This window comes from Euleptes europaea, chromosome 8, assembly GCF_029931775.1.
Source record: "Euleptes europaea isolate rEulEur1 chromosome 8, rEulEur1.hap1, whole genome shotgun sequence".
Classification (NCBI taxonomy): domain Eukaryota; kingdom Metazoa; phylum Chordata; class Lepidosauria; order Squamata; family Sphaerodactylidae; genus Euleptes; species Euleptes europaea.
Genome location: NC_079319.1, coordinates 43,300,894 through 43,323,593, shown reverse-complemented (window position 1 = coordinate 43,323,593; position 22,700 = coordinate 43,300,894). Strand labels below are relative to the sequence as shown.

General features: G+C 41.0%; 1 protein-coding gene across 1 annotated transcript in view; it reads left to right on the top strand.

Annotated features, from left to right (window-relative positions):
• XKR4 (XK related 4) overlaps positions 1-22,700 on the top strand; it is a 137,816-nt gene that overhangs the window by 965 nt on the left and 114,151 nt on the right. The window lies entirely within an intron of this gene.

Sequence of the window (22,700 nt, the reverse complement as noted above, 5' to 3'; positions counted from 1 at the left end):
GCCTGGCCTCTGGGCGCTGGCTTGGGTTCGCTTCCCAGCCGAGCCCGCGCCTTCCTTGCGCGGCATTGCAATCGCGGCCAGATCGATCGCGCTGCCGTCGCTGCCGCTTCGAGAGCCTTTCAGGAGTGGCTGAACAGAGGCACAATGGAGAGATGGCATCCACGCCCCCCTGCCAGGCCGGTGTGTGCTTTTCCACGGCTTGAAAATGTGCTGCTTGGTGCTGGAGTCACCCCAGTGTCTTAAATGGAAATGTCACTCGGAATTATCCTCTGGCTCTTCCAGAATGAAGAGACACTAACTCCAGATTCCCTCTAGGGAGAAAATTAAACGTGCACCTTTCCTCTGAAACATTTATATTTTCACTCTAAAATTTACATTTTCATTCTTGTTAAGGCACAGGTGTGCCTCCTCCTGAGGTGTTGATTTATCTGTTGCTTAAAAGTAGTGTAGGAAGTAGACACTAGAGCAGGACAGTTTTGTGTGGCCTTATAGAAAAGTACAAGCAATTATCCTAGAGGAAAAAAGAAGTGTTAAAAGATCGTAAAGATCCACAAGCCTGAACAGTAGTGGAAATTTTAGTCGATTGTTAAACTCTTTTTGGTTCTCTTTATAGAATTAGCACATTTAAATATATACTAACATTAAATTTAAAGAGTAGTATATTGGGTCAAATGTTGTTCAATTTTGCAATGAAGTACTCATACACTTTTAGTTTATAATTACACATGATGTATGTGTATGATATATCTTGTGTGTAATTGTCTTTACGACTAGTCAACACAAAAATCTAAAACTTCTGAACATATACTTTGGAGAAGGGTGAAATTCTAATACCACTGAAATAATTGGAAGTGATGCTGAATGAATCTTAAAAGAGAGTAAAACCTGAGAATTTTAACATAGGGCAGAGGTTCAAATTCTGTCTAGCTATGAAAACACTAGCTAGTGACTGTATGGTTGTGTAAGAAAAATGCCTGTGGACTTAACCCTAGTGGGTCCTCATTACTTGTTTCTCCACACTTTGCTTGTCGCTTTATGTGATTCTCAAAACAGGTGTTTTTAGAAATTTACTCTAAATTATTGTCGAATTATTTCACGGTCAGAGTTCATTGGTTCTTGTAGGTTATCCGGGCTGTGTGACCATGGTCTTGGTATTTTCTTTCCTGACGTTTCGCCAGCAGCTGTGGCAGGCATCTTCAGAGGAGTAACACTGAAGGACAGTGTCTCTCGGACAGTGTCTGTCCTTCAGTGTTACTCCTCTGAAGAAGCCTGCCACAGCTGCTGGCGAAACGTCAGGAAAGAAAATACCAAGACCAAGGTTACTCTAAATTCCTTCAGCGAACACTTGACTACTGGTTGACTTATTTATTTTACAGTCTTTCTGAACAACGTTTAGTTCATGGTCACTACTATTGATGACTGTATTGGAGTCTCTGATCTAATGTTTGAAAGAATTTTTTGTGTTCAGGAAGATATATTGGAATGAAAAGACTATTTCTCCAGTTGTTGTTATGCTTAATATTATATAGAACTTTCTCACTCTAAAATGACATTTAGTTTTATTTGCATTATTCTCCACCAATTTTTTAAATAAAAAATATCCTTATCAACCCTGCCACACCCCAGCGTGGTCCTCCTGCAACAGAGCATGACTGTAATCTAGATAATTGATTTTCAAACATTGCATCATGACCTTAAGGGATATGTGTGAACTTGGTGTGTGTTGAGTACTAGCTATACCTTTTGGTTGGTGGGAACAGTGCAGTCTGTCTGTCTGTGTCTATCCATTTGTGTTGTTTTGATCCTTCCATCAATGGGCACTGGAAAGTATACACATCTCTCCCTTGCTCGTTTTAACCTGATAACAAACACTGTGAGTTAATCTGTGAGAGTATGACTGGTCTGGAGAGAGAGTTATGGCTGAATGGGTGTTTGAACCCAGGTTCAAGTGTTCCAGATAAGAGTTTATTAGATAAGGGCTGCTCGGGAACTTTGTTATCTATGCTGTAGAGTATTGAGCGCATAGGCATATCTGTTTGTATTGTAAGAGATGAGGAGAACAACTTTGCAGCCTTTGAAGGACTGTGTCTGTGCTCAGACTTGGTTTTGTCTGAACTCCAACTTTTATTTTAGTAGTAACGGGTGCATCACTTTGCCAATTACTGTATCTAATAGTAAACTATGTGACCACTGTATGGATTGGAAGCAGCAAAACTGGGTCACTCATGGACAATATGTACATTTTTAGGGGTTACCCTGATAACATTGATGTTCTTGATGGGTTACCCTGATATACAGAAAGTTATTACTCATAATTATGTATCTCATAATACATAAATGATGGAACGAGGGGTCTATTTTGTACGTACAGGGATTCTGATACTTGTATTCTAAAAATCACTATACATTGGTATTAATAATTATGGCAAACTTACAACTGATAACATTTAGCAAGAGAGTGGTTGTGGGGAGTATGGGAAACTAATGGAAATGTGTGGCTATGGCTCATAAAGTAGGCAATGAAGTTCGTATTCATGATACTGATGGAAATTGTAGTCTTCTCAGTCCTCTGATTGTTTTCTTGGCTTCCTGGGAGGAAGCTTGTGAATAGTAATTTCTATGAAAGATAGATTGCAGTCAGGTAAGTTTCTGACCTGGAAAGGGAGAAAGTTGGTAAGGCAGGATGTGAACACCTGTGTATGCGTGTGCACATGTTTTGTAAGTGTTCCCACTGAATACGTACAATGCCTGAGGAATATTTTTCAATTAATCATAGGAATGCTAATCCATCACTAGTTATTATAGTTTATTATTAGATGTGAGAGCAAACTAGTTAAACATATAAATATAACAGTTTGCAGATAGTTATTTCTATTTTGTTCACTGGTTTTGTATATGTATATATAATAGGCTAGCTCAATCACGACAGATTTCAGAAGCTAAGCAGGGTCAGCCCTGGTTAGTACTTAGACTGTTTCCACATGAGGTGTTTCCTGGAAATCTTCCCCTTTAAATCTTCGTTCTTTGCTCGGGTCTACTCCTCCTGGCTTCTTCTGCAGCTTCAAGGATTGTGGGGTAATTTCCAGCTTTTCGTCAACGTGCCTTTTCCCCAAATTGTATTGTTTAGTAAATTTCTACTTGCCGGATTTAAGTGGGGAGTCTTAAATCCACAGATGTTTAGTTCTGCCCTTTTCCCAAGCATCACCACACACGTCATACAGACCCTGCCTACCAATCCCCTTCCTCACTCTACTCTGCCCTCCCTCCATCAAAATAATTTTTCTGTTTTTTCCCCCAACCCAATTTTATTAAAAACAACAATGCATTGCCATTGCATTATTAAGCTGGTTTTCATTAAAGGAAAGTGGTGAAATTGCCAGAGTTTGTGCTTGCTCAGAAAGGGATTTTCAGGGGGCGGCGGGGTGGGGGTGGGGGGATAATGTTGGTTGCTCCATTTAAAGATGTTTCAGGGAAGTGGTACTTTCTCCTGCCTATTGAAGAGCATATACTTCCATCTTTTTTACCTTTGATGCACCTTCTGAATGCTACTGCATAGAAACTCCATTTTTTATCCAGGATCTCTTTTTGGTTTATTTCTTGTTCTTTGTATACTCTGTGTGTGTGGTGACCATTTGAGGCGGGAGGGAATGCTGTTGTCTTTAGTTTCCTCAGTTGTCACTTCTTCCCCATTGTTTCCAGCAACTCTCAAGTCCATGGTCATCTGGCTCCAGCCACTGACACTGAAAAACCAGTCCTGTGGGGACAAAACATCCCTTCTGGAGCCCCTTTTTTCTGTGCTGGGGACACCCCCAACAAAACACCCCCAAAGTTCTGTACAATAACACATTGACTACATTAAGCAACCAAACATAAAGTCCCATGTCATTCTTGTTATTTGAGCCTCATCTCCAGGGCAGGCTATGGCACCCTACTAGTGTACTTCTAAGGGGAGGAGAGAGCACTTAGCTCTGGGTTAGAAGTGCTAAGATAGCACTTCAAAGACAGTTGTTCCAGTCAGATCTTTTACAAATAACAGATGCTCAAAGAAATGCAAACAACTTGGCACCTTAAAGAGATAAGGCTCTCTAGTGCTGCCATGAAAAGAAAGGGTAGAGAGCACTAGTGCAATTCATTCTGTAGGCTGGAGTTTTAGGACAGTTCACCACTTGAAAGTAGCATTTATTTAATTCACCAAAAGAGATATGAATTAAAGAAACTAATAAAAGAAAAATTTCCCCTTGGATTGTGACGAAGGATCCAGATTGCTCAATTACTCTACATGATTTGGTGTCAGTGGTGTGTGCAGAGGTCGCAGCACAAACTGCGGGCGGAGGTGCTTTGTGCCAGCTTTTGAAGTGGAGAGATCCCCTCAACATGAATATAGAGAAATAAAACAAGCCATAAGATGAGTGCTGGCCCCTTTGAGTGAAGGATGGCTTGTTTGGCAGTGGCAATTCTTGCCTGCATGCCCCCTCATGTATATCTTAGGGCAGTGTTCCTCAGACCTTTTGCACACTTCTCGCATCAAATGGAATGGGGCAAATAGGAGGAGGTTGGATTCTGCAAGGAGGATGTTTATAAACAGCTTCAGGCAATGGCGACCAAGACAGGAAAGGGTCATTTAATATTTAAATGCCCAGAGACTGTCCAACACAAGGGTGGGGGGGAATGCCTCCCAGGAAAAGCAGCTGCAGTTTGGAAAGGTGGCAGATGACATGCAGTGGAGCAAAGCCAGCCATTTTCACAGTAAAACGATCAAGTGGGGAGCAACAGTGGCCACTTCGAAGCTGCTGCTTATGATCTTGCCATTGAGGAAGCTGGCCAAGAGACATACGTGTAGGAATGGTCTTAGATGGGAGACCACTAAGGAAGTGCAGGGTTGCTATGCAGAGGCAGGCAATGGCAAACCGCCTCTATTTGTCTCTTGCCTTGGAAATACTAACAGGGGTCATCATAAGTCAGCTGTGACTTGATGTCACTTTCCACCATCAACTGGTCACGCTTGCTTGTCTCTTTGTATATTTCTGAAACCTGAAGGTTATGGTTAAACTGAGGTCTTTCTTACTGTGATGACATTACAGGAGGACATCAGCAGCTGATGATTTGGTTCTATGATGGGAATCAACCACTGCTGTGGGACTGGATATCTGGAGTGCAGGCAAAAGCCCACCATTGTCAGAAATCACAAGTGGTTGTAGAATGCATCTCAGCCAACACTGTGCAGACATGTGGTTGCTGACTAGCCAGTACAGCTGGACTTCTTGCACAGTGCTGACCGAGATACCCTTGGCTGCAGTAATGCGTCTCAACAGTTATTGGTAAGGATGGCCTTTCCCCTCCTCTCTTTGGTTGTCCAATAGTGGCAGCAGGCTAGTCCCACCAGCAAACCAACTCACCAGCCACTGAGGCCAAAGCCTCACCTCTTTCATCACTAGAGTCTTACCTTACTGATACTGTAGTATGTTTGACCTCCCATAGTCTTTTCCATAAAAAGATGTGATTATTACATTTGTCAAGCTGTTAGGATGCTGGGACTCATTTATTTTTGGTAAATATAGCTAAGTTCAATTTTTCCTTACAATTTTAAATGGTATTGTTGAAAACAGTTATGTATTATTTTTAATTAAAGTATGCTAATTAGAAACTAATGGGGGTTTAAATGTTGCATGTGTGGTGTGATGCTGTGCGAAAGCTATTTAAAATGATTAAAATGAACTTTTACTAGAAAGCTTAAAAAGTGATGCTTGGTGTGGATGATACATGATTTATTGATAATAATTAGGTTTGTATCCTTTATGTTCTGCCTTTCATTTTTACAGACTTCTGAGGACTGAACTGTGCAACATAATGCACTTATAAAAATTGAACTGGTTTTTGGAGGATATCAGGGAAATCATTTCTCTGCTTAAGCCTCAATGATCAATATAGTGGGTCTGGTTGCTTCAGCTGGGCATCACTTTTCATTAGCATATGGGCAGTGAGTGTATTGATTATTCACCACCCCCTTCCAAGAGTATCTATGCATAAATATACAGTTTTGAATATTTTGCATATATGTACATCGAAGTATAGAACTGAGGGGTTTTTTTTCATCTTGTGTATACTGCCAGATTGATTTGAAAAGGGTTTACTGGAAATGATAATCTGACCTATAAATGTGTCTTCGGTAAGCATTGCAGAGGAAGCCGTTACTTTAATGAAGGTTCTGGGAAGCACAGTGTGAATGATGATGTAATTTTGGAGTATAATAACTAATAGGGTGCAATGAAACATCTCTATGTGCATGGCCAGGTGAGGAGGTGGAGATTCTAAGCTACTGCCTTTCACTGGTTCCAATTGCTAAAATGCCTTAGTTGCCCAGTTTAGTCTTGAAATTGGAGGACACTATTGTGTGGGTGAGGAGGATGTTCTTTGTCTGGATAGGGGTAGATAAAGTTATTTCAAAATAGATGTGAAAAAACTGGAATGGAAATGAGACAGCTATCTGGTATATAGCTCTGAGGAAAGTGCTGTTAACTGTGCCTGAATACAGCCCTTTAAAAACTCAGCTGGATCCGGAGCATGAACTTGAGATGGACAGGGACTTTCATAGCCCAAACTGCCTTCCATTCAATATTATCTGCTATGTCACTAAAGGAGTTTCAGCTGCTAATAGTTTCAAGGTCAAAATTGATTTCTTTAAAGGTAGGAAGAAAGCTGCCTGTCTTCTATAGTCCTGTAAAATGAGCTAGACCATTGTTTAGCCATCAGGTAACTGGACACTATAGACCACTATTTAGCAATAAAGGACTCACAACACTATTTCCCACCCCCCTTCTCAATTTGTTTTCACACTAACTGTTTTATTGGAGAATCAAGATGATATGGCCAACTTGTTATAACGTTCTCCCTGTTATCTTCCTGATTTTTCCTTAGATGTGTGACCCCCGCCCCCAATATAATTGTAGTGCCACCCTGTCCATTCTGGAAGAGGAAAGTGATAGTTAGGTGTCTCAAGGCTACTGCCCCTTTAAAGTACACTCCTCTGCCTTATCTGCTTAGTTATTTCCTTTTCACTCACTACAACACTCTTGAATTTATCCATATTGTTAGTTCTTTCCTGTGCGTGCTTTATTTTCTGCTTTCTTTTTTTTCAGTCAAAGCAATTTATTTATTTTTTCATTTTTTGTAACTGAATTTGCACAGTTACAGTATTAGATCACAAAAACAACAATGAGTAATGTCTTTGATAATAAAGGGAAATACAGTAATTAATGCCCTATTTCATTAAGGATTGATTCAGGAATGGTGCAGCCATTAAACAAGATGTAAACAAACTAGCATGAGTTGAAACAATCCAGGCTTTAAACATCATAACCAACCCCTTGAATTGAGCTCAGAAATAAACTGGTATCCTTTCTAAAATAGAAAGGATGTGTTCTCTACTGGCAGCCCCTAACAATAATTCTGAGCCAGTTGTAATTTCTGGGTTGTCTTTAAGGACAGCTCAATGTAGAGTGCACTACAGTAGTCCAGCTGTGAGGTTAGAAAAGCATGGATTAGCATGGCCAGATTGGTTGAGTCTAGGAAAGGAGAGAAGTGGCAAACCAGATGCAGCTGGTAGAAGGTACTCTTAACTACCTGCTTTTCATATAGCAAATCCATGAGTAACCTCCAGGCTGTTGTCCTGCTATGCAAATTCTACTCCATTCTCCACCAGTGGATCCAAACCTTCTCAAGCATCAGTCTTACTGATCAGCTTTACCTCTGTCTTGCTGGGAGTCAGATTCAGCTTGTTCTGTCTTAACTACTGCCTTAAAATGCTGGATCAGGGACATGACAGATGCAGCTGGAGGCTTAGGTGATGAGATATAGAATTGGGTGACATCTCCATATTGATAACACCCCAAGTTGGAGTGTGTGCATTGAGTGCTCCTGTGGAACAAATGACAAGAACCATGTGAGTGTTTGAATTCACATAGGTATTTGGGTGAGAAAAAATGTCAAATAGACTGAATGTCACATAAGCAAGATATGCAGCGATTGATGTTATGCAACACACTTTGCTCCTGCTCCAAGTTGTCACAGCGCCTCATTGTTCATCTCTCTACATTAGCCTACACAATGCCTGGAAAACAAATGTATACTTCCCCTTATTCTGTAAAAATGAACTTTTGCAATAAAATAAATTAAGCCGGAGTTGCGTAGTGGATAGAGTGTTGGAATAGGATGTGGGAGGCCTGGGTTTGAATCCCTACTTTGCCATTGAAGTTTTCTGGATGACATCAGGCCAGTCACACACATTCTAATCTCCCTCACAGGGTGCTTGTGAGGATAAAATGGAGAAAAGGAGAGCAGTATAAACTGCTTTGGGTCCTCATTGGGGAGACAGGTAAGGTGTAAATGACCTGGATGACCCAGGTTAGCCTGATCTTGTCAGATCTCAAGCTAAGCAGGGTCAGCCCTGGTTGGTATTTAGATGGGAGGCTGCCAAAGAAGTCCAGAGTTTCTATGCAGAGGCAGGTAATGGCAAACCACCTCTGAATGTCTCTTGCATGGAAAACCCTCTGGGGTCGCCATAAGTTGACTGTGATGTCACGGCATGTGCCACCACCGCATAAATGAAGTAAACAAAATTAAGGAAACATGCTGCACTTCACTTTTGCTGAATTTATTCTGGGCAAAGACTTGATAGAATTTAGATTTTTGATAGTATCAAATCGTATACAGCCTTACTTTGAAATAGCATTATACCAATGTAACAGTATGTGTAGAGAATTTCTGTATGCTTACAGGCTGGGGATTTTTTAAAAAAGAAAAATGCTAAAGTGGCAAGGGTTGATGTGAGAAGAAACCATTCAAATAAGACATAGATTTATATGCACAAATGAAAACCCGTAAATATGATAAATGAAAGAAAAAGAAAAATAATAAAAACTAAAATGTCTGATGTGTACATTATGGAGTGTAATCATCAATTTGCTCCTTAACTTTGATAACCAAAGGAAAATATTTTATAGAGTTCTCAGTTCAATGGCAGTAACATTAAAATTAGAAGAAATGATTATTTCAATGCATAAGGTAAACATTCCTAAGACTAACTGGAATCCTCAGCAAAGCCCTGAAGTCACTGGATAAACACTGGTTGAACACTCAGGATCCAATATGGAAGGCAGGCACTTCCATAAGTGCAGCTCTTTGGCTGATTCCAGATGAGGTTTTTTTCCCCTGTGGTGGTCATTTTGTTGGTCTGATCATTGCTAATTTGCAGTCACCACAGAGATTTCTCATGACCTAGGGTAATCTGATTTTTTACCCTTGTTAGCCACAGTTTTCTTTCATACCAAATGCAAGTTGTATCACCCTACCCCTCCCCTGAAATTTGTTACCTGAACTGGACTTGGAGGGGGGTAAATTAGCTGTAAAAAGAGGCTCCGGAAGGATAAACAAGGGATCTTTTGTCTATTATGTATACAGAGGTTTTATTCCAGAGCAATGTTCTGAGGGGGAAAGTAACATAAACCAACTGATTTGAACTAAATGGAACCTTTACTCACTAACAGTCACTCTAATTACTATAAGTGACCCAGAACTACAACTTTAGAACCACAACTAAACTGGAAGTCTACCACAATAAACCACAATAACCAATGTTACACTACCCTCTCCCTCTCAAACAAACACACACACACACACTGTGGATGGGATAAGAATGAGGGATGAAGCAGGAGGAAGAAAGGAAGCATTTTCAGCTGGGCAATGCTACCTGATCCAAGGCAAGTGAGAGGCTGTGAATCAAGGGAAGTATGTACAGCAGAAGTCCAAGGTATCAATTAGTATCAATTAGAAGGGGGGAAAGACCCTGCAAAGCAGATGGTGGGGTAACCAGGCAGAGAGAGAACCTGACACACATTTCACCAGACCAGGATGGTCCTTTTATGGACAAGGACCCCATAGCTAGACATGGGACCCCACTTTCCCAGGATCAGGATTGGTCCAAGAAATGAAGTTGGAATTTGACTGGGCAGTCAAATTGCTGCCCAGATCTGGTGGGCAAATTAGGAGGTTACTCCTAACATTCCAAGGTGGAGGGGTTATAAATATCCTGGTGTGAAGCGATGGTAAAATTGTACCCTTGATGGATCATCTATAGTGGATCTGATGTTTTGCTGCTTTGATCAGCAATTGGATTGGAGGTGACACTTAGGGGTGACATGAAATGGTTCATGCTGCTTTGATGGAGCATTCTTTGAAGCAAAGGATATTAGACATCCCTTAGAGCTGGGGGTAGATAAAATGCCTATCGCTGACATCCTGCCGCCATGATAGAATATGCCTTGGTCATGGCAGACTAGTTATGCTCTCTGAGAATCATCCTAGGGATCCCCACCACACTTAGGATTTTAAGGGGGTGCCCTTCAAAACAACTAAGAGGGGAATAGGGATAAGATTGTGGGGGGGGGTCTCATCAGGACAGAGGACAGGGTCTTCACAAGTTGTCATGCTGCTGTTATGATTCTTCATTTACCTTTTTAAATTTCTTAGTGTATGTGTAGTCCTGCTTAAGAATTGTATAACACTACACTTAAAAACAAAAGACCCCTGGACATTTGCATAGCACTGCTCCAAAGTAACACAATACTTGAATTCTTTCGTAATGCTGCTTGCTGGAAAATACTGACTATCCCATTGTGTTTGTCTATATGGAAAACTTGCCACTTACCTTCTCATAATGTCACAGCACTAGATGTTACGCTGACCCCCCCCCTCTATTTTGTTGGTGTCAGCAACAAAAGGCTGTGAAAATACAGAGGAAGTGGGCAAATGGGTAATTTCTTTTCATTCAGACACAAGGCATATGTTCCCTTCTGAACACATGAAAACGATCATCCAAGAACGCCATGTCAGGAAAGATTTTTCTCTTTTTCTTTTTTTTATTCGGTATTTAATGGAGTGAACGATCTGTCTAAGATTTGTGCAGGAATGGAGGATGATGTCATCTGGAAACAGACAATAAAGGTGCATACTGAAAGTTGCTAAAATGGAGAAAACCCTCTGTGTGGAATCAACTTCTGTCAGTAGGGATGTGAACAATGGGGGAGGTTAACAGTAGGGTCTTTCATGCATGTCACAGGGAAGGATATGGTGGGAAGTGGGATAGTACCCTCAATGATAGTTTTGAATGTGATTTTTTAAAAATAAAATATTGAGATGTCTGGAGTACAGTGGCAGTACTTTAGTACCAGTTTTTCAGAACAAGGGAGACATCAAGGAATGGGGAAATTATAAAGGTGTTAAGTTAATGAACCATATAATGAAGTTGTAGGAAAGGATCGTGATACCCTGTCTTAGAGAAGCAGATGAGGTCAGTGACAATCAATTTTTTCACACTAGGCAGAAATACAATCAATGCTATTTTGTGTGTAGATTTCTACAAACAAAATAATGGGAAACTGGGAATGGAATTTGAGAGGTAACTGGTTATTTGGATAGGGTGTGCAAGGATATTTCAGATTGATCCAAAATAGGATGTAATCACATAATTACAGTTCTTTTGAAGGTCAGAGTTGAACTTCTTTGTTATCATGGAGATTAGTGTTTAACAGATGGGAGGCCCGCAAGACTCGCCACCCCATCATGTCTCCAGGCCCCACCAGTGACCTTAAGCTTGATGTAGTGGCGGCTGGGCCGGGAGCCGCTCCAGGCGTCCACAGCGGCAGTTGGGCCGGGAGCCACTACAGCATTGGTGGCCAGGCTGGGAGCTGTTCCAGGTGGCAGCTGGGCCCAACATGGATCCTGCAGCAGCAGCCACCATTTCAAAAGGTAAGTGTGTCCTCTGTACTTGCACAGAGAATGCTTTTTTATCTGTGTGGGGGGGGGAATTCAACCCTCCCCAATATATTTTTTTTAATGTCAGATTTTTCTGCAGATCTATGGGTTTCAACAGGTCTGCAGAAACATCTGTTGGGTAAATGTGGCCCCAATCTGTGGATTTAGGTATCTGCTTGGGAATTAGATATATAGGTAATGGTGGTTGCAAAATTGGATGGAAAAGTAAGGTGGTATTAGAAAATCCCAAAAAATCTTGTTGGGCTCCAATGAGTTATTGGACTCCAAGCTAGCTATCAGAGATAATGTTCCTGATGGTCTGTAATTCATCTTTGTGGGTGATGGTATTGTGTAGAAATTCAAAATCAATTTAATGGTAAAGTTGCTTTTTCAAAAACAGTTCTGGAAGTGTGTCCAGAACTAGGCTGCCAGCTATCTAAGTGTTGTATTTTTAAGTAATAAGGCCACTATTCTGTTCAGCCTCCATTTTGTTGATTCTCTTCACAAGACTAACTTGATGCCAAAAGGATAAAATTTAAAAGTAACAGGAATTAGTTTAACATGGGAAAGTTTTCAGTTCCAGAAAGTTTAAGCTTTTACATACTTTCAGAATGGCCAGGCTGAAAGTTGCTAGTTTTTACATAGCACCAAAGCTCCACAAGAAAACAGAGAAATTCAGGATAGTCTCTAATGTATGCCATGGTCAAGAAGATGACAACATTTTCAAATCCATCAGCTTTACTGAGGAGAGTGAAGCCTAGACATGCCAGTTCTCCTACAACAGCATAATAATTCTTTGCCCACCAGTACCATAAACACTGGTGGGAGGAAATGGAGCATGCCCCGGTGTGCTGGTGTCACTTCCAGGAAAAACCAGAAGTGATGTAGTGTATGCTTATCACTTGCGGTTTTTAGTGGAAGTGATGTCAGTGCCCTTCCCTAATTTTTCCCAGGAGCTGCTGGCTTCAGCCTTGCAATCCTAACTGAGTGGGGGAATGAGTGGGGGAAGCAGGATCATTCCTGTGTTTCTCATTCTTGACCTCCAAGTGTACATTTGTATAGAACATATGAATGTATATTTGTATGCATATAGGAATCTCACTGCATGATAAGGGACTCTAGAAAAGTAGCATTCCTGCTCATGTGGAGAGAGCTTTACACACATGCAGTGCAGTTATTAATAAATTAATGGAAATAATAAATGGGAACTTCACACAATCCCATTCCTTCCCATCCAAAATTTCAAGTATGTACAATGCTTAATAAGAACAATTGAGCAGAAGTTCTGGGTAAGTTTGCGGAGCCCTGTGTACATAAGTAGTACATTTATGAAAAGCCTTTTTCTTTCAAAGTTTAAAACTCTAAAGAGTCACTAGAATCATTTGTGGAGAGCCTTTGTAAAGTAGCAAAATTGTGATTTTTAAGATGAAAAGAAAGATCAAAGTGATAAGCCCAGATAAAGGATTTTTAGAGAGGCTTCAAATGCAGATGGTCTTAGTCCTTCACACATTAATAGAAATAGCAATGTATTCTGAGATGGTAAAAATCAGGATGAAGATCACAAATTACCATTCATCCATACATGTCAGTAACTGAAAACCCTCAAAGGATGCATGGAGTAAGTTCTAGACAATTTCTGGCTTTTCTCTGGATTGACATCCAATGTGTGGGAAAGTCCACAACTCAAAAAGGAGCTCCCCATCTCCAGATGTCCAATGCCACATATAGTATTTGGGTAATTGTGAAGGAATAGGAAACCAATTAAGTTCTGAATAGAATCAACAAATCACAACACAAAGGAAAATACAAATAGCAAGTACACAAAATCCTTAAGGTACCACAAGATTCCTTGTACCATTTGTAGAAAGACCCTGATCATAGCAGACAACGTGTCATGAAGACTAGTGTGGAGATTCCTCAGACCCTGAAGAAGATATAATCGCAGATGTGGCAACTGTAGAAGCCACATAAGCCAGTGTTGTATAATGGTTAGAGTGTTGGACTAGCTTCTCCGATACCAAAGTTCAAATCCCCACTCTGCCATGGAATCTTGCTGGATGACCTTGGGCCAGTCATATACTCTCAGTCTAACCTACCTCACAGCGGTTGTGAGAGTAAAGTGGAGAAAATGAGAATGATACACGCTAGTTTGTGTACCCATTAGGGAGAAAGGCAGAATATAAATGAAGTAAATAAATATATTAACCTGTGTTTTGAACTTTATTTTTATTAAAAAGGTAAAGGTACCCTGTGCAAGCACCGGGTCATTCCTGACCCATGGGGTGACGTCACATCCCAACGTTTTCTAGGCAGACTTTGTTTGCAGGGTGGTTTGCCAGTGTCTTCCCCAGTCATCTTTATTAGCTTCAACTAAAGACACTCTTTGTGCTAAAAATACACTTCCAGTTTCTTTTTTAAAATAAAGTACTGCACAGAGTTTCATTGGTCTGTGGCCCTTCTATCTGTCTGATCAGTCTTTATTAAAGAGAAACAGGAAGTGGGTGGTGTCCTTAAGATATTCCTTGTTCCCCCAAGGCAGTATAACATAATGAGTCTACTTCATATTGTTACACTCTACAAGCCGGGAGTAAGGCAGATGAACAAATGTGAGAAGTTATTGGTTGTCCATTCTGGATGGTCAAAGCAGCCAAAGAACGTTACGTTTCTATGGTTTTAAAGAGACCCCCGAATGGCTGCCAGCTGATACCTATTTGCAGGAAAACCACTAAGGGGGCAGATGACCATTTCTCAAGGTAGTTTGAAATGCTACACTTACAACATACACAATATCAAAGCATTACTGATAATTTAAACTACACATTTACACTCTTTAGAATTTGTGATATATACTTCACCTTAGTTCACTGCTGCATAATTCAAGTACTTATAGATGAAATATGATTTTGAACACGATGCTAGTAACCAGTATTATTCACAAGAGGACAGCAAAGCAGAACAGCTTTTCAGACAGCCAACAAATCACAAAACGTTTGTGGTTTTGGAACTATAACACTAGTATCTATAGGCTAGAGTCTGGCCTCTGTCTCCTGAGCAGACAGTTTAGGACTGTTGTTTCAGTCTTAAAAGAAAATGTAATTCTGAAATGGCCAGATATAAAGAATAAGATAAAAGAGGAAGACATACTGTAGTATATGTTAAATACCATAAAGTCGCTTCCTACTTATGGAGGCCCTCTGAATTAATGTCCCCCCAAATGTCCTATCGTTAACAGCCTTGATCAGGTCTTGCAAACTGAGGTCTGTGGCTTCCTTTATAGAGTCAATCCATCTCATGCTGGGTCTTCCTCTTTACCTGCTGCCTTCAACTTTTCTTAGCATTACTGTCTTTTCCAGTGACTCTTGTCTTCTCACAATGTGACCAAAGTATGGTTGTTTCTACACCACTGATTTACAGCAAATTATTCTTGTAGTCAATCTGCGAGGTTTGGCAGCATATTCAAAATTTCTGCCCACATGTTGCCTCTTTTGCTGTTGTTTTCGTTCCACCTGAGGATGTTTTTTCCCTGTCCGCCTTTTCCTGGAAAAAAAACACCCAATATGCTTTCTCCCTCGGGGGCCATGGTGTATTCATCATGTTGCAGGATGCTCCCCCCTCTTCCTTTCCTTTTTTGTGTGCGTGCACTCTAATGAAGGTGTGATGGTATGCTGTGATTGGCTGCTATCTCACTGGGTTCCTTTTTAAAATTGTTTCCTCCACTATTTTTGTGTGGGTTTTGTATCAGAATGCCATTTTGAGAATTACCACAATTGCACAGCATGTAGAATGGTCAAATTAGTAACTCAAAATGGATGCCACAACCCTAACCACAGTTTCCATGCAGGCACATCCCCCCCCCGACAAACAATCACAGATTGCCATCCTCACGGCTATTAAATTTGCACTCTTGATAGATGGCAGCAGACAGAGTTCATTTTTAAGCATTCCTCTCCCTTCAATATTTGAGGATAAAATCTGGCCGTAGGATTTTTGGTGTGGGAACAACATCATAGAACAAATCAAGGCCATGCCCCCCCCCCCTTCGCTGTCTGACAGGGGGGAAAAATTCTGCAGTGAAAATGTAATGAGCAACAAAATGCACGTACAGGAAATAAGATATCAGGAAAAGACCCCGCACATATCAGCCGGGGGGGGGAATTAGTCCTACGCTTCAGTGTTCCTGCGCTAGTCAAAATACAATAATTTTTTTTTAAACAGCAGGGAGAATGGGAGGGAGGTGGGAATCCTGTCCATGGGATTGTTTGGTGTGGGAACCAGAGCAGGGAATGCTACACCAAGACCATGCCTCTTTCATGGGTTATGTTTCCTACAAAACGGAGTAAGCAGTTTTACTCAACAGGGTTTTTTAGTCCAACTGAGGGTTAATCCAATGCTCCAACGTTCCTGCATTAGTCAAAATTCATTAAATTTAAAAAAGCAGGGAAATGGTTGGTGGGAGGGGAGGGGAAAGGGAGAGTGGGAGGGAAATGGACAACAAAGTGCTGTGGACAGTGGAGGGGCGGAAAAATGAATGGCGTCTCAAACATTCTGCACCTCAGGGGAAGTTGTCTTTGAAACAGGGAAAAGGGAAACATCGTCATATAAGTGGTTGTAGAAAATATGGAGATTAAATTATTGGAAAATGCATTCAATACCAAATGGAGGAAAAACAATGCGGACACAAAAAGATAAAATGTTTCATTAAATGTTGCAAACAATTCATGCAAAAACAGCCTACAGTAGCCTAAGTTTAGTCATTTTAGTTTCTAGGGATAGTTCAGGCTTGATTCGATCTAGAACCCTGTCAGCTTTCTTTATTGTCCAATCTTCACACACATATATAGTAACGGGATACTATGGCATGAAGTAACTTGATCTTGGTTGCCAGAGACATATCTTTATGCTTAAGAATCTTTTCTAGCTCCTTCACGGCTGGTTTTCTCAGTCTCAATTTCCTTCTGATTTCGCGGTTGCAGTCTCTCGTTTGGTAAATGATGGAACTAAGGAACAGAAAATCCTGATCAATTTCAATTTCTTCATTGTCAACTTTAAAGTTGTGTAATTCTCCAGAAGTCATTACTTTTGTCTTCTTGATGTTCAGCTGCAATCTTGCTTTAGCACTTTCTGCTTTAACCTTCATCAGTAGTCGTTTTAAGTCTTCACTATTTTCTGCCTGTAATGTGTTATCTGTATATCTCAAATTGTTAATGTTCCTTCCACCAGTTTTCACTCTACTTTCATCTAAATCTAATCCTGTTTTCATTAAGATATGTTCTGCATATAGATTGAACAGATAGGGAGATAAAATACATCTTTATCTGACACCTTTGCCAATTGGAAACCAATCTGTTGCTCCACATTCTGTCCCAACAGAAGCCTGTTGTCTGGAGAACAGGTTGCACATTAAAGCAGTCAGATGCTGCAGCAAACCCAGTTCTTTTAAAACCAATCAGTTTTTCATGATCCACATAGTCAAAAGCTTTGCTGTAATCTATGAAACACAAGCTGATTTTCTTATGAAATGCTCTCATATGCTCCAGTAACCAACATAAATTTGCAATATGATCTCTAGGGCTTCTTCCTTTTCTGAATCCAGCTTGAACATTTCTCATTCCATGTATGGTAACAGTCTTTGTTGTAAGATTTTGAGCATTACTTTACTTTCGTGAAAAATTAAAGCAATGGTCTGATAGTTGCTGCAGTCTTTGGTGTCACCTTTTTTTGGAATTGGAATGTAAATTGACCATTTCCAGTCTCTGGGCCATTGTTTTGTTTTTCATATTTGTTGGCATGTTCTTGTTAAGATTTTGATGGACTGTTTCTGTGGCTTGGAATAATTTTATCGATATCTCATCTTAAGCATAATTGTAATTCTTCCGTTCGAGATCTCCTTTTCTGAAATTCAAAAGTAATTGGAACTGAGAAAAGGTAGAAAACCTCAAACATGAAGCAGTACTTGTCATCTGGATTCTACATTGCAGAGACTGAACAGAAAGAATTTACTAGAAAACAAGGGCAGCTTATTGCTCCAGAATCAGCAACAGAAGATTAGATTAGAAAGAAAAAACTGAATGTGAATTAAAAACTGAAAGAGAGCCCAGCTAGAATGAACAACTGAAAGAGAGCCCAACGACCAAACTGTTACTATTTATGATAAGGTTGTCAGGGCATCTGTTCATTTGGAAGATTAATAGTTCTCAGGTGCATATGTATTTTCTGAAGTAGAATGTATATAGTTAAGAATGCACATAGTTAAGAGCAAATTTGCACCATCTGGAATTCCCAGACAGCTCATGTCAGATAACACATCATAGTTCACTGCTGCATAATTCACACAGTTCCAGATGAAGTATGATTTTAATCACATTATCAACAGCCCATATGACCCCCAATGGCATAGCAAAACTGAACGGGCTTCACAGCCATCCAAGAGAATCTTGAAACAGAAAGATTCTTACCTTGCATTCTGGAGTTTTGGGTTCAAAGCATTACTATCTGCAGGCCAGCATCAATGCAGTTAAGTGGCTAGAAAGTCAGGCTATGATCTGGGACACCCAGGTTCAAACCCAAATATTCCACAAAGCTTCATGGGTGACCCTTTATAGGTCATTATCCTTCAGCCTTACATGTTTGTTGTGAGGATAAAATGGAGATAGGGAGAAACATGTACACTGCCTTGAGCTCCTTAGAGGAAAGATGCCTGCCACAGCTGCTGGCGAAATGTCACACAGCCCGGTCACACAGCCCGGATAACCTACAAGAACCAATGAACTCTGACCGTGAAAGCCTTCGACAAAAGGTATGATCTTAGCCAGGAGAGAGGGGGAAATATGCATATATTCATCAGAATAACTGGGAACTAAGAACAATTTCACCTGCAGCTTAAAGCTTAATTAGCTTGGTACTAAGTGAACCATTGTGTAGAGAAATCAAGACTCTTAAAAAAAAGGGTCCTGCCCCCTTCTCCTGGGGATTGTTAATGAAAACATTGCTCATAGAGGATAGGGTAACCTGATTTGAGTGTCTACTTCATGACACTCAACCCCAGAGGAACAAGTAGAGACAGTATCTTGTTCTTCAACAGCAGTTTATTCAGTAGATGCTCCCAAGTGGGTAAGGTCATCAACCCCACTGGCAAGGCCCACATAACAGAAAACCCCTTCAGTCAATGGCTGGGAACACACTGATGACTTATCAACTTATCAGCTGTGTTCTAGAACCTGCTCACTGGAGCCCTCATACCCCATCCCCAGCCTGTTCCTTCCCTAGGGCGATCCAAATCCCTGCTCCTGGAGGCCAGTATAGGGGGTGGCCAAATAGGAGGGCAGTCCATAATTAAAGCACTGCCACAGAAAAGGTCCTGTCTGATTCCTACTCATCATACCTCTTGAAAGTAGAACACACCAAGCAGGACCTTTGATTAAAATCTTAACTGATGAACAGGTTTATATAGGAGAAGTTAGACTAACAGGTGGTGGTGGTGGGGAGCTCGCTTAATGGGAAGTTTAATGTGTAATCTTATAATAATAAATGGCATTGTGTCTACATATGTACATGTTAGCCAAGTGGCCAAGAACCTTCTCAGGAATAACTTGACAGGAATGCCATCACCAAATTACTGACATAAGTAAGTCCTCTTACTTGGTTACATTATACATGAACTAGAAATAAGTGCATGGCTAGCTACACAAGATTGTTGTTCTTGTCACAGTTACAGTTGTTATGTGAATGGAGCAATGATGGTTGCTGGAGTCACATCAGTTCTGTGTCACCAGGCTTAATTCAGTGGAGCTGTTTAAATCCATTCTTATTCTTGTTAAGCCATGTCCAACCCTTGGAACACATGAGGCCTCCTGGTAGACAGAGTTTTAGCTCAAGGTCATTAGCACGTAGGAAATGTGAAGCTGTTGCTGCATGTGTGAATCAGTTGTTAGAAGCCAGGCAGCTAAAGCAGTCTGTCAATAGTAGATCAGGGAAAGCCTAAATAGTGACAGTTCAATCCCCCTTACATTATCTGTTAATGAGACTAAAATCTTACTTGTCATGGTACAACAGCATTTACGATTGAGCTAGCTTCAGTGTCTCTTCTTTGTCTAATTCATTGATTTGGAGAGCTACCTGTTTCTACAGAACACTAATCTAAATGGAGTTTATTTCATAAGAGCTACTGGTCCTGATCCCAGAATGGAATGAACTGATTGCTGTACTATTGCAACATCATTATAAGGGCCTGAAGTATTGCAAAGTAATTTAGAGTTTCATGTTGGTGCTAAACTAGTAACAATCTCAACTGTCAGATTTTTGAAAAAATCCAAGTCATATCGTTAGCCAGTTGGGCCAGTACTATTGTCTACTCCAGAGTTTAAGACAGAGGCATTTTGCATTGAAGGAATTAATAATACTTGTGAAATAAAGAAGAAGAGTTGATTTTTATATGCTGACTTCCTTTACCACTTAAGGAAGAATCAAACCAGTTTACAATACCCTTCCCTTCCCCACAACAGATACCTTATGAGGTAGGTGGGGCTGAGAAAATGTGACTAGCCCAAGGTCACCCAGCTGGCTTCGAGTGTAGGAGTAGGGGAACAAATCCAGTTCACCAAATTAGTGTCCGCTGCTCAAGTGGAGCAGTGGGGAATCAAACCCGGTTCTCCAGATCAGAGTCCACCGCTCCAAACCACTGTTCTTAACCATTACACCACGCTAATGTTTGTGTAAATGTTTGTCTTCTAGAATACCATTGTGAAATTGGGTGTGTGTTAAGTACTGTCAAGTTGCTTCTGACTAATGGAGACCCTCTGGATTAATATCCTCCAAAATGTCCTATCATTAACAGTCTTGTAAACTGGGGGCTGTGGCTTCCTTTATAGAGTCAATCCATCTCAGGTTACGTCGTATTCTTTTCCTACTGCCTTCAACTTCTCCTAGCACTATTGTCTTTTCCAGTGACTCTTGTCTTCTCATAATGTGACCAAAGTACGGTAGCTTCCAGCTAAAATAACTATTTTAGCTTCTAGGGAGACTTCAGATTTTATTTGATCTAGAACCCACTGATTTGTCTTTTTGCTGGTCCAGTACCCGTAAGACTCTCCTCCAACACCACATTTCAAAGGAATCAACTTTCTGTCATCAACTGAACATCCTTTTGGCTTTAGTCCAGTTGCATCATTAAGAATAGTGCTACTGTCCTCCGCTCTTCCCCAGTAGCTGATTGAGTGCCATCTAGGGGTACCATCTTCCCGCAGTATATCTTTTTTCATTTTTGATTGTCTCATCATAGAGTTTTCAAGGTAAGAGTTGGTCAGAAAAGATTTACTATTGCCTTCTGCGCAGTACTAACCAGGGTTAGCTGTAGTGGCACTGCCATTGTCTACGAAAGATCCTCCACCAGTGTCACCTTCCACTACTGCTGCTGCCCAGTAGTTACCTTCAAGGATTCCTCCACCCCCATCACCATTGGAACTGTCTGTCCTCTTCTGCTGATGTGGCCGTTGAGCCCTGAAGGGGGTGGGTGCATCTTAGTCTGGTGTCTCAGTTGTGACCAATCCACCTTGAGTGACTCTGCTAGGAGTTTAGCCTCTTGACAGAGTCTATTGCTCTCAGCATTGCTAACACCCACAAACCCCCTCACCATGTTAAGGTGTGCATAGACAGGTTAAAATGCTTTTCTTGATGCATTATTTGGGCTACTTTATATATTTTTATTGTTTACTTCATTAATACCCTGCCTTTTCCCCACTAGAGACTGAAAGCAATTTACATTGTTCTCTCTTCCATTTTATCCTCACATTAACTCTGTGAGGTAAATTAGGTTGAGAGTGTGTGACTGGCTCAAGGTCACTTGGCAAGCTTCCATGGCTGAGTGGGGAGTAGAACCTAGATTTCCCAGATCTTAGTCCGACACTTTAACCTCCGTACCACACTGTAAACCATATATAATATACAGCAATAGTTACTGTACTGCTAGTGAAAAGTATCTCTTTTGCTGATGGAAAGCTTCATCATCTGTAGAACATAGTCACTGGATAGAACGGAACATTTTCCTTAAACACCACATGATCTAATAGTAATGAAACGCACATTGATAAAACCCAAGAATAAAATAAAAGCCTATTCCAAGGGTGCCCAACAAGGTGCCTTTGGGTGCCATGGCAATTTCCGACACCTTTCCTGGTGCTCACCAATTGCTTTTAGAAAGTGGGCAGGGCTAGATAGAGCTTTTGCCCAGCAGGACTTCTGATTGGCTCTGGAGATTAAGAGATCCTGTTAAACAGAGCTTCTGTCTGGAATATTGAAGAGGTACTATTAGTTATATATAACCTTCTGTGTGTGTAAAGTGCTGTCAAGTCGCAGCCGACTTATGGCAACCCCTTTTTGGGGTTTTCATGGCAAGAGACTAACAGAAGTGGTTTGCCAATGCCTTCCTCTGCACAGCAACCCTGGACTTCCTTGGTGGTCTCCCATCCAAATACTAACCAGGGCTGACCCTGCTTAGCTTCTGAGATCTGACGAGATCAAGCTAGCCTGGGCCATCCAGGTCAGGGCATATATAACCTTGCTCCCTGACATTCTGTGGTTGGCTCTGCCTCCTGTGGCAGCCATTTTGTGTTATAATTCCAACGGTGCCCACAGATTGAAAAGAGTTGGGGATCCCTGCCCTATTGAAGGTCTTTGACCTTCCAACAGAGAGGCTTTCACCAGCCACCAGAATGCCTGTAATGAAGGAACGTGGTGAAGCTCTTGAGAAAGGGGTTCCACAGTAGCAGGGTGGCTGCCAAGAAAAGCTTTGCATGGGTCTCTGGTAAAGGTGTCTGCAAGAGTACAGGTCCATTTAACAAACCTCTCTTGGTTTACCTCCAGCATAGATAAGAACGTATCATTGGAAGTTTCCTCAG